Source organism: Sarcophilus harrisii, chromosome 2, assembly GCF_902635505.1.
Source record: "Sarcophilus harrisii chromosome 2, mSarHar1.11, whole genome shotgun sequence".
Lineage (NCBI taxonomy): Eukaryota > Metazoa > Chordata > Mammalia > Dasyuromorphia > Dasyuridae > Sarcophilus > Sarcophilus harrisii.
Window position 1 is genome coordinate 340,744,286 of NC_045427.1, and position 14,080 is coordinate 340,758,365.

Here is a 14,080-nt window from a genome sequence, read left to right on the forward strand (position 1 = left end):
TGTTTTTTCCTTTTTTTCCCTTTTGTTCTGATTCTTTTTTCACAACATGATTAATGTAGAAATAAGTAAAATATGATTGTACATTTATAACATTCCAGATTGCTTGCCATTTTGCAAGTCCCTGCTCCCTTCATCAGCTCCCCAGAGATTTTAAAAGTCCTTCCCCCCAAAAAGCAATTTGCTTAATCACCTGACTCTCTCTTGCTTGGTGAAGGTTGATTACATCTGTAAGCTATTTCGTGTAATAAATGACAAGCTTTTATAACCTGTGATATTTGTCTGACTTGATTGTTTTGTGGCTCAAACTCAATCTCTATTATACTATTCTTTAAAAAATTATGCTTTCCCAATTCTACTTCATATTTCTACGCCATATAATTTAAAATCATTCAGTCCCTCTTGATCAGTCCTTTAAGGTCTAATCTTTTCAAGCTGGTCAAAGGTGATCTCAACATATATTTCCATTAAATGAAATAATTAAAGACTTTTTTCTTTTTTTTAGTCTTGTCATTATTTTAATCCCTTCCGAGGATGAGGATAGGCCTTAATTAAAGTATGACTTTAACTAAATTGAGGTTTTCCTCAATTTAAATCTGGCCTTAACTTTGTCTGTTATTCAGGCAGTTTTCAGAAAAAGAAATCAAAGCTATCAATGGTCATGGAAAAAAAAGCTATTTGGCCACAATTCTTAATTCTATTTTACATTTTACAATTATGTGTAAAAATAGTTTTCAGTTTCACTTTTATAAGATTTTAATCTCCAATTTTTTTCCCATCTCCCCTTTCCTTCTCCCTCTTGCAAAATGGCAAGTAATCTGGTATGTTATAAATGTACAATCATATTTTACTTATTTCTACATTAATCATGTTGTGAAAAAAGAATCAGAACAAAAGGGAAAAAAAGGAAAAAACAAAAGCAAAAAAACACAAAAAGATTAAAACTAGAAAAATGGAAATACTATGCTTTGTTTTGCATTCAGACTCCTTAATTCTTTTTCTGAATGTAAATAGCATTTTCCATCATGAGTCTTTTAAAATTGTCTTAGATCATTATGAGAAGAGATAAGTATATAAAAGTTGCTCATTGTCCAATATTGTTGTTGCTATGTACAATGTTCTCCAGGTTCTGCTCACTTTACTAAAGCATTTTAGTTAATGCTTTTTTCTGAAGCATTTTTTTCTGAAATGCTCCAGTTTTTTCTGAAATCTGTCTGCTTATAGTATTCCATTATATTCATCTACTACAGTATGTTCAGCCATTCCCCAATAGATAAGGACCCCTGCAATTCCTAATTCTTTGCCACCACAAAAAGAGTGATTGTAAATATTTTTGAACATGTGGGTCCTTTTTCCTTTTTTAATTATCTCTTTACAATACAAACCTCATATTGTTATTACTGGATCAAAGGATATGCACAGTTTTATGGACCTTTGGACATAGCTCCAAATTACTCTCCAGAACTTCATCAATGCTTTGGTATTTTAATATTCCCAAGTCTCTAGGTCACTACTGATTAGGGAATTAAAACAATTCTGAGGTATCGCCTCATACCTATTAGATTGGCTAATATGACAGAAAAGGAAAATGACAAATGTTGGATAAGATGTGGGAAAATTGGGATACTAAACCTCTGTTGATAATGTTGTGAGTTGATCTAACCAGTCTGGAGAGCAATTTGGAACTATGCCCATAGAGCTGCATACCTTTTGACCCAGCAATTCTACATTTGTATCCCAGAGATTAAAAAAATGAAAAGAATTTCTATGTACAAAATTATTTACAGTGGATCCTTTTTTGTGATAGCAAAGAATTGGAAAATGAGGAGATACTTCTCAATTGGGAAATGGTTGCATAAGTTTTGGTATGTGATTGTGATGGAATATGGGATGCTTTCAGAAAAAAAATCTTACATGATTTATATGGACTTATGTAAAGTAAAATGAACAGAACTAGGAGAACAGTGTAAATAGTAAGAACAATATTGTACCATTATCAGCAATGAATTGATTTAGCTATCCTCAGCATTACAATGATTTAAGATAGTTCCAGACAACTTATGATGAAAAATGCCATTAACTTCCAGAGAAAGAGCTGATAGATTCTGGATAGAAACTGAAGCATACTTGGAAAAAAAATCCAAGCTTTTTCTTGTTTTTTTTTTTTTTTTTTTTTTTTTTTGAAAACATGATTGATTTGGAATTTGTTTTACATAACTACATATATTTAACCTATGTCAAATTGTTTACCTTCTCAAGGAAAGGGAAAGGGAGGGAAAGAGAATTTGGAACTCAAAGCTTTGAAAAAAGTAATTATTTTTACATGCAATTGGAAAAAAAATATTTTTAAAAGGTTAAAAAAAAAAACCAAACCCTTGATTTTAAGTATGGGTTTTACCTTGAAGATGACTTTAACTAGATTGAGACATGTTCTCTCATTTTTTTTTTAAGACAAGATCTCCTTTTCTTTCCCAGGATGGAAAGGCAATGACTATTGATAGACCTGATTCCATTCCTAATTGGTATGGAAACTGACTTGGTTCCTTACTGACCTGGATTGGTTCCTCCTTAGACAACCTTATGCTTCATTCTTTCCCAGGAGTTTACCAAGTTAATGAAGAAGTGAGTACAGATACCAGATCACTATTGCTCACTGCAACCTAGAACCCTTGAACTCAAGAGATATACCAACTTCAGCCTCCATGGTAACTAGGGTGACAGGGATGTACCAGCACACCCAATGTCATATTAGTTTTCAAACCTAACCTTTTGGGTACTTTCCTAAAAGAAAGTTAATTTTTTAGAGTAGGATGATTTAAAAAATATTTTCCTAATGTTTTAAAAGGGGAACTGAAGGATGGGGCAAGAGGGAAATAAATTGTGCCTGTTAATAACCTAGAAGTTTTATAACTGCTCACGCAGTAGCAATATTACAAAATAAATTCTAGAAATGTGCATAAAAGCATTAGGCATGTGGAACCAAAAAGGAATCTAGTGTAGTCTGGACACTATGGATAGCATGGGTTTTATTTGGCAAAAAAGTGTTTATTTTTGAAAGATACAAATTCAATAAAAGAAAAAGAAACTAGAACTAATGACTCATTTGGAACATCTGAAAACAAAATGATCTAGAGCCCAGACCAGTGGCTTAATTTTTTAATTAATTTTTTATTCTCTTCCAGCAAGAAGATAGAAATAAGAATAGAGACTAATTTCAGGTCCCCACTTTGGCATCAATTATCAGAATCTTCAGAAAAGAATAACTAAAAAGAAAGCGAAAAAAGATACAATTTCTTGCTAAGAAATGGCATTCTATTTAAGGAAATTTTTAGACCTTATTGAGATAAGAGGAAAATTTTGAGATGTTACTTGCTCAGGAGAATGGAATTGCTATACTTATGGAATAATGAGCTCCGTTTGGAAATATTTATTTTAAATTTGGGTATTTTATTTACCAAGGAAAGACTATCACTATCCCTAGTAAAAGGCTTAGTTTAAATGCACAAAGAATTCATATAGAATTCCAGAACCAAAAAAACTATGGGCAAAATCTAGGGCAGATTTAAACAGAACAGATCAGCAACAGAAAGAAATTTGTCATAGGAAACATCTTTTAGAAATTATCTGGGACAGGAGATTGGCTCTAAAGACACGGTTCTCCCCCTGGGGAATTAGAGCTGAGATTTCTAATGATTTTTCAAGTTTAATTTCACCGATATTGGTATTTTCATGGATTTGGGAAGTAAAACCTTTAGAAATTTGGTTTTATATTGGTTTGATAATAGGGGACAATTATTATTCATGATATGGTTGATCTGTGTGGTGGATAGTAATTGCTAGGAGATGGTATTAATTAAAAGTAGTAACTATTCTATGCTAGTTTTTTAATGTAACAAACTCCCAAGGCCAAAATTAGGAGATACATTCTTTGAGCTTTTTTCAATGAACACAATTTGCACATGTATTCAACTAAATTACTTCTATTTGATTGATAACAATAAATTTTATTTTAGGGTCTACATTTTAGCTGCTCACAAAATTGTCTTTTAGTGGTACTATATTTATAAGGGGGCAGGAAAGTGAAACGAATAGAATGCTAGGACTGGGGTCAGAAAGTTCAAAACAATTTTTGAGTTCAAAAACAATATCAGATACTAGCTGTATGACCTTGGGAAAGTAACTTACCCCCGTTTGCCTCAGCTTTCTCATTTGTAAAATGAGCTGGAGAAGGAAATGACTCCAGTGTCTTTGCCAAGAAAACCTCAAAAAGGGCCACAGAAAGTCAGACTATTCCTGAAATGACTCAATAACATGTTTAAAAGATTCTTGCAATATTATTTTTAGAAAATATTAGAAGAGTACTATTAAAATTTGGGAATGATATCCAGAATGTGATGCATAAGACATTGGATTGTCAATGATGTGATTTATTTAGATGATTTGTGAATTAATGCTATTACACAGTCAAGATATTTTTATGAGAGACAGTATTTTTCCTCAGGTTAATGATTGTCTTAAGTATCAGCTAGTTAATTTAATTATAAATATCTAAATATTTATAGGTAGTATGCTAAAAGCTCATTTGGATTCAGTAGATATACTGAATCAGCATATACTGGAAGCTGCAAATTCTATTAAAGAACATAGTTTAAAAACAGAAAAGTTCATAAGGACTAGAAATATTTAGAATGTAAACAAAACTTGAAATAGGAAATCATCATATTTCATTGGTATATTTGTTGATTCTTGCCTAGAAATCTGAACCATACTATCATAAGCTATTCAAATTATTTCTGTATTATGATTTTAATCTTTTCATCTTCAGATTTTCTTGGGAAAGATACTAGAACAGTTTGCTATTTCCTTCTCCAGCTTATTTTACAGATGAGTAACAGAGGCAAACAGGGTTTATAGATGTTTTGTAATAGAGCTATATCTAGTGTACTTCAGGCTTATTGGCCCTTCTCATGAATATTCCATATCCTAGTATATAAAGATCCTGCCCCTATAACCTATTTATAGGCAAATGGTTCTGGAGATTTAAGAGTTAGTGTAAAAATTAGATCATGAGGACATTTTAGCATTATCTTCCTGTAAATGGGCAATTTAGAAAAAGGAGGGAGAAAAACAAGGGAGAAAAGAAAGGGGACCTGGGAGTATTATGAAGCAGGAATAATCAGAATGAAATAATCAAAATAGAGAAGCTGATCAGTAAAACAGAATAAGTATACAATATAAGGAAGCAAAGGAACCTAGGAACCTAACAATCACAGCTACAGAACAGAACAGCACATCCTCTAGAACCCTGGTTGGTCATTCATGGATCAAATTTCTAGTCTTTCAGAGCTGTCTTTACAATATTGATGCTATTTTAGGAGAAAGAGGGAAAGGGAACAAGCTTTTAAAAGCACCTACTATGTGTCAGACACTAATCTTATCATCTTTGTATCTCATATCTCTTAGACTGTCAAAGTTTACAAATAAGAGAAAACTTCAATCATTGGAAAAGCTGTAGGAAAACATTTTTGGTGAAACATGAATTACTCCAGCCATTCCAAAAACAATTTTAAACTATGTCCAAAAAGTCACAAACTATGCATACCCTTTGCCTCAGTGATACCACTAATAGGTCTATGTTCCTGAAAAGATGAAAGGAAAAAGAAAAAAGATCCATGTGGACAAAATATTTATAACGATTCTTTGTATAATGGCAAAGAAGTATTCCTTAATTAGGAAATGACTGAATAAATTATGGGACATGAATGTAATGTGCCATAAAAAATGATGAAGGGGATAATTTATGAGAAACCTGGGAAGATTTACGTAAACTGATGCAGAGTTGAAGTAAACAGGGCCAGAAAAATAATTTATACATTCACAGTAGTAGCATTATAAAGACAAACACTTTCAAAAGACTTAAGAATTCTGATAAATGCAATGACTGTCCACCATTCCAGAAGACTCATGATTAAACATGATATACATTAGTCATAGAAAGCTAATAAATTCAAAGTACAGAAAGCGTGAGGGGCATTGTAAGTTTGTTTTGTTTGATAGTGTATATTTGTTACAAGAACTTTCTTTTTCTTTTAATTTGGGAGAATTAGGAGGATGAGAAAACAAATGCTTGTTTATTGAAAGATAAGAGTAAAAGAGAGTAGCCCTAAGTCTTAGATCCAGGGCAGATAGCAGAAAGGATCTGTTGCCCAAGGAATGATTTTAAGCCGAAGTTGTGCACCTAGAAAGAAGCAAAGTCAGAAGTAAACTGCCTCAGTGCAGTCCATATCCTCTCTGGAGGAGCAGAGTAAGGTCTTTTCATTTCAAGTCCAGTTGAAAGCCTGCAGAGGAATAGCTGGGGCAAGAATCCTAGGCAAAAAGAAGGACTGTTACTATGAAGCAATCATTGTTGCTTTCCATCTGATGTATTTGAGACCAGCAGATCCAAACCCAGATCAAGAATTTGCAGAGTTCAAATCAGGGTGCTAGCAATCATGTACCAGTGAATCAAAACACTTTGGAAGAACTCAAACCTGAGTTGTCCCTGAGATCCTGGAATAATGCAACAAACAATACCACTCAAAAGCAGCAACAGGATCTGACTAGACCTTCCCACAAAAAAAAAGTTCAGTCTAGTCCTAACATAAAGTTTATAATCAGGAAGTAGGCTCTAAGAAAGAACAAACAAACAAACAAAAAGAATCTTTCAATAGAAGGATATAAAGATATCAATGCAAAATAAGAGAATGACTCCAAAATATGCATAAAGAAAATTTCAAAAAAAACCCAAACCCAAACCCAACTCATTTTGGGTAAAAATTCAATTAGATTCGGGGGCTTGATCAGAATGATTTGACTTGCCTCCATTTTTCCCCTCTCCTTGCCTATCTCTTTTCCCCAGGGTCCCACCTCTGCCTGGGCCAAAATTAATGGACCGGAAGATTTTGGAAAAGGAGAATTGCTAGTCAACCTCTCAATAAGAAAATAGATCCCGGAGTTTAGAAATAATGCCAGGTCCCTGCCCAGGAACAGAGACCTGGTTTGTGGAAAATTTTGATACCAAGAGAAAAGAAATTAGTGTATGATAGATTTTTGGGTTTCAAGATTTATTAAGGGTGGGTAAAGGTTTAAAAAAATGAATTTGTAAAATTTTTTAAGTTTTAGAAGATTTGCCCATGGTTCCCAGGAAGGAACCATTGATGAAAAAAGGAAAAAAGATTGGAATTGCTTTAATGATTTTTTTAATTCAGGACAATCCTCTTTCTTTCTTTTTTTTTTTTTAATTTAAACCTTTTTATTTACAGGATATATGCATGGGTAGCTTTGCAGGATTGGGTTTAAACCTCTTTTCCAATTTTTCACCCCCCCCCCCCTGGATGGCGGATGACCGTGGATTTAGATATTTGAAATATAGCTTGTCAATGGTACATACCAAAACATTGTTTTCTGTGCAGGGGAATCGGACTTGATTATTGTGCAATTTTGTGGGAAATGGGATGCATGTGTGCATGGGTGTGGGGATTGGGAATTCAATGTAATGGTTTTGGTTCTCCCAAAGTTCTTTTTCGGGAGCTGGTTAGTTCATTTTGCCCATTGGGTGATTTGGTTATCGTTGGGGGATGGCCTGATCCATGGAGGGTTCATCTGTATTTTGAGGGTGTGATATCTCCTGGTCCTGCTCATTTCCTCAGCATCTTGTTTGGGTCTCTCCGCCTTTCTGAAATCATCCTGTTGGTGTTTTTTACAGAACAGTAATACCATGATTTTATATACCACAATTTATTCAGCCATTCTCAACTGTGGACATCCATTAGTTTCCAGTTTCTAACCCTGCAAAGGGGCTGCCACAAACATTGTGCACATACAGGTCCCTTTCCCTTCTTTATAATCTCTTTGGGATATAATCCCGTATAAATGCTGGTCAAAGGGTATCGTTTGAGGCTTTTAGCATGGTTCCAGGCTATTCCAAAATGGTTGGATTCGTTACACCTCCACCAACAATGCATCGATGTCCCAGTTTTCCCACATCCCCCTCCAAAATCATCATTGTTTTCCCTTCATCTTGGAATACAGGTGTGTGGTGGTATCTTGATTTGTCTTAATTTGCATTTCTCGATTGATAATGACTTGGAGCATCTTTTCATATGACTTATTTCAATTTCTTCATCAGAAATTTCTTTCATATCCTTTGACCATTTTTCAATTGGAGAATGGCTTACAATGCCTCTTTCTTTAAAAATTGCCTTTTGGACACCAATTTTAAGGCTCAAATTAGGCTCCCAAAAACAATGAAAAGATTCTGTTGACCTTCCTCCCAAAGCTTCAATGGCTTTTCTTCAGCTTCCCCAAGTGAGAGGTTTTAGCTTACCTTGACTTGAAGGAAGTTTTCCTTCAATCAGGCCTCAAGGGACAAATGATATTGATTGGGCATTTGGGAGAAGTAAGTCTGTCTGAGTGCCTTTTGGCGTACCCCATCTGGTTCTTGGTTCTGGTTATTCTGGTTCTGTTCTGGGTAAAGTTCTGAAACGGGTATTTTCTGGGACCTTGGAAAATATCCTTTGGGTATATTTATATGTTTAAATTAACTTGTTCTATTTCTTGTGATTTTCTGTTTGTTGGTTTGAAAAATTTTTTACAAATCTTGCAACTTCTTAGTAAAATGGAGCCCATGTGTTTGTGTGTCTGTGTTAAAAGTTAACAAGTTTGTAAAAATAAGAATTCAGCCTCTGTGTTTCAGGCTTAGAAAATAACAAGAAGTTTGAAAAATTCTCTCTCTCTCTCTCTCCCCCCCGTTGGTGTGTGTGTGTGTGTGTGTTGTGTGTGGCTGTTTGCAGTAGCCTGGAAAAAAGGAGAAAGGAAGAAATTAAAAATAAAATAAATTAAATTAAATAAATAAAATAAATAAAAGAAATAAAAAAAATAAATAAAATTTAAAAAAGGGTTTGAAAGTTTGGAAAGTTAAAAAAAAAATCTAGAAAAGAGCAGGGCAACATTTAAAGAAAAGAAGTTTTAAATGGAATATCTAGGCCTTCTTGAAAGGCACAAAATGGCTTGGTTCATAAGAAGATCTTTGGATTCTGGAAGGGAAAAAGGAATTCAAGGTGAAACAAACTTTCCCCAGGGCAGAAGGGTCTTGGAACCTAGTCTGTTTGCTGATTAAAAGCTTTTAAAGTTTTTAAGAACAATGATTAAAATTTGGGAAATTGGTTATTTGAAAATCTCTTTGATTTTTAAACTTTCAACCTGATGTACTAATTTGTAATAAATGGAATTTAGATATTTTTTAAACAGACAAAAGTCTTTTTTGAAACAGAGCCCGGCCCAAAGGAGCATCTGGTGTTCAGGTATATAGCTAGGGAAAAGAAAAACTGGAAATGGGTTGGATTTGGGAAGAAAGTAAATAAAATGGGCTAAATCTTGAAAAAGGGATCCCTATTAGGACACTGGAGGAAGTTTTTCCTTAGGGGACGGAGGGGGGTAAAGTCCTTCTCCCCAAATCGTTTTCTGCACTGTGGGGAAAACTATTTAAAGGAACTGCTTACTTTTTAGGTTACTTGATTGAATATTTTTCTTGATACATAAGTTTTCTTTGGTTTGAGGAATATTTGGCAAAATGTGATCCATACTTTGGTAAGGAATATTTCTTAAAAGTTAATTAATATTTTAAGAAACTTCTTGAATTTTATAATGGAATTGGGTAAGCTTGTATAAGTTTAAATTGAATGTATTTTGGGTCATCCTGAGGGGTTATTTAAAGGGCCTCTGAAAATTTTTTTTGTCCTTTTTGGGAAATGTTTCTGTTATGGACAATATGAAATTTGGGATATTCTATGTATTGGGCATTTTAAAGGCCAAAATATTTGTATTATAAATGCACTTTTCTCTATAAATGGTTTGTTTTAAGTTGTGAACCCTTGAAAATTCTTCCTTTATTACTATAAGGTTATAAGTCTTTTAAGATTTATCAGAAATTTGATTAATAAATTTTTATTGGAAGTAAAATTTCTTGGACTTAAAATTTTTTTAATTAGTCAATGTATTTTGGGAGTTTTAAAGCTCCAATTTCTGACAGTTACTGGGACAATTGATTGGAATAAAACTGGGTTAAGACTATTTTATCCTATATGTCTAAAGGTTGAGTTTTAACTGCTTATGTTATGTTATACTTTTCCTCCCAACTGATCTCATAATTCAGAGCAATGGTCAATTAAGAAACTGTTAATTATGTCATAATTGCTATTTTTCAGTCTGGTTTATATAAATCATTGTTATTCCTAAAATGCTTGGGCAACCAAGTATTTTGCCTGGTCATCCTCTGTTACTTGGATATTTGTGTTTTGTTTCCTTTTTAAGTTTCTAAGGATAAGAGGACAATTAACAGGGTCTATAAGACAGCCCGTTTGCCTGGCAAACTCATCTCCTTTCACATAGGAAACAATTTTTTTGGCCTCCTATTTTGCAGCAGTCTGGTGAACTGAGTCCTTTCCATCTGAGACTGATCTAAATCGGTCCAAATTACATATATTGGCTTGCTTTTTGGAACCTTGATCAGCTTTGATTGTCAGCATGGCATACCCAGTCTGATGGAATGAGGCCCCTATCACTTCACAGCCCAAAGCAGTAGTTTTAATTGAAGGTGGACTGGACCCTGCATTCTACTGTACTTTGGACTGAATGAGGGACTTTGGGAATGTTTGATGACTGACTGTTGAATCTTGCCTGGATCATCTATCCTCTGTGTTTAAGATTTGGGATGGGATTTAAAAACTGTGTAATTATTGCTGTTATGTTTGAGGGATTTTTAGGAAAATGCCACTGTACTAGTCTTTTATGTATAGGGATTTTAATTCCTCTTGGGATTTATATAGAAGGAAAGTCAATTTGATAATTCCTTTTCCATGAGGGAAAAAGGAAGGATGAATATTTGGAAAATTGGAAGATTTTTTTCAAAATACCTGAAATAGTGGGGAACCCCTTATTCAATTTGCCTTAGTTCAGATTGAATTTGGAATCTTTAGCTTTAGAATCCCTTATTTTTTAAATTGCCCGGCAGACTCAGTTTTGGGGATTATTTTTTTAAGCTTTAGAAATTCATTAATTGATTAAGAACCTCAAAGGGCCTTTTAATTGGCCTTCTTTTTTTTTCCCCAAGTAGATGGTGCCCCCAAACCTATTCCATTACACTATCACCGCCTTTGAGACTGGTGATGATCCCTTGATGCCCTTATAGGCAATAGAAATTTTGACCTGGTTAGTCAATGACAGGTAAGATTCCTCAAGGACTAGCCGACCCTGCCAGGAAGGGGCCTGCACATCCTTCCTAAAGGGGAAAACTTTTCCCCATAAGGAACAACCTAAGCCCAGGCACAGGTTGAGAAATGAAAAATTTAAATTTGATTCTTTTTTAATATAAAATGAAAAAAGGGGGACCTGGGGGGCCGGCACAACCCAAGCCCATAAGGCCAACCTTGAATAGGTTGGAATCTCCTTTTCCGATCATAACCAAAGACTTCCTGAATAGGAATCTCCTAATCCACATTCTAACTTTGAATAGGCGGGTATCTAGGCATCCCCTAATCACATCATAAAGCTTTCTGCCACCAGAAACATCTGAATCTCATCCCGGGATACCAACCCTTTGTCATGGACCCCACCCTGTACTGTGTTTGTTTAAACCCTGCCTTCTTTTCTCTATTATATATTCCCCAACCTATTGCACCCATTAAAAATGGGGGAATCCAAAAATTTGACTTCCTCCATTTTGTCGCCCCTCTCTTGCCCTTATTCTTTTCTTCCAGGGTCCAAAATTTGCCATTGGCCAAGGCAAATTACAACAATTTAAATTGATGAAGGTAGTATTTTCCTCTAGGAAGAACTATGGTGATTAGTGCATATTAAACATCTATCCTTCTCCCTTTTTTTTTTGTTTGTTTCTCTATTTTTTCCTTTGTTCTGATTTTTCTCTTACAATAAGGATTAATTATGGAAATGTTTAAAATGACTGTAAATATTGCTTTGTCTTTAGAAGACAGGGAAGGGAAGAAGGAGAAAAAATCTGTAACTCAAAATGTTACAAAACTGATTGTTACATGAAAAAAACAAGACAATATGTTTTTTTTAAAAAAAAAAAAAAAAAATTCAATTAGATTCAACAATGTGGAATAGAAATAAGAATTTTTTAAAAGAACTAAAAATATTTTTGTAAATGACATGAGAACATTAAAAGAAAAAATGACAGTGTATATGAAATGAGAACTATAAAGGAGACAATGGAAAGGAAATTAATAGCTTGGCACAAGACATACAAACTTTACACAAGCAATAAACTCCATAAAAATTAGAATGAACTTCACAAGACAAAAGGAAATATAAAGGCAAAAAACTGAAAAGATTATGTAGGATAATGGAAGGAAAATATAAGGTAGCTTATGGCAATTTTCATACATTTGGTGAGAAAAGAATTGCCTGTTCACATATTTTAACCATTTATCAATTGAAGAATGTTCTTATTATTATAAATATTAATTCCTCATATATTTTGGGAATGAGATTTTTGTCATTTTGCAAAATATTTTTCCCAATTAGATGTTTTCCTTTTCATTTTAGTTTTATCAGTTTATTTGTACACACAATTTTTGAAATATATTTAATCAAATAGTCTTTATTATCTTCTATGATTCTTTCTACTCCTTGTTTTTTCATGGTCTTCTATCCATATATCTATGAGATAATTTTTTTTTCTTGCTCCTCTAGTTTGTATGTAATGTGACATTTTATATCTAAATCATATATTGATTTGGAACTTATCTTGGCATATGGTATAAGATATACATACATCTAAAACTAAATTTCTGCCAGGATGTTTCCCAGTTTTCCCAGAAGATTTTATGAAATAATAACTCTTACTTCAGTTGTAGTCCTTGGATTAACTGAATGCTAGGACCCTACGTTCATTTGTTTGAGCACTAAGTTCTTAAGTTTTTATGATGCATACTTAATTTGTTGTACTGAGAGACCTTTTCATTTTGTTTTATTTGTATCAAAATATTTTGATTATTAATGCTTTGTATTATAGTTCAAATTATGGTATTGCTAAACTCCCTTCTTTCTCACTAATTTTCCTTGTGATTTTTGACCTTTTGTTCCTTCAGATGAATTTTATTATTATTTTTCCTATTTAGCAATTCTTTGGTATTTTTATTGGCATTGCACTGAATTAGTAAATAGCTTTAGGTAGTATTGTTAATTTGATTATACTCATTCTATCTAGCCATGAATAATTAATATTCTTAATCTTATTTAGGTCTATCTTTTGTGTTGAATGTTTTGTAATTCTATTTATGTAGCTTCTTTGTATGTATTAAAAAGTAGATTATGAAGAATTTTATATATCCTGTAGACCTCTTGTTACTGGATTTTGGTGATAAAATATGCAAAAGTTGGGAATTTATGTGGATTTATTTTATATCCTACAATTTTACTGAAGTTATTATTTTAAGTAAAATTTTAGTTTACACCTGTTGAGTTTTTGTTCAGGTCAATTCTCCGAGAGCCTCCATAGTTGTGGATCATAACATCTGAGGAGTTGCAAGGCAGCCTTTGCTGAAACAGGTGTTGGGAATGAGATAAATTGGAGGCAGAGGGCAGAGGGCAGAGGGCAGAGGAGAGAGGTCAGACAATGCAATGGCCTCTCAGTCAGAGAGGTCAGAGAACAGCAACTGCCTCTCAGTCTAATTTTATCATCCTCTCCCAAAAGGATGATCCATTCTGGGTTGGATCTCCAGCAGCCACTGTCAGGGGGCTCCCTTGTATTCCAACAGCTCCCATGTATTCCAACATATGGCACCTGAATGTGGGGCAAGAATTACAAGAAGAATCAGAGCTGTTCGTGAGAAGGTCCTTCCAGATTTAAGGAAGAAGAGCCCCAGTAAGACTTTTTTAGTCAGGGTAATTAAATGGGTCAACACATCAAAGGTACGAGCCAGGAGACTGATGAGAGATTTAACTGCCTGTTCTGACTACAGGCCTCTTCTCCATTTGAAAGTTTGCCTCCATGATAAGATCAACACCTGCTACAACCATGCAG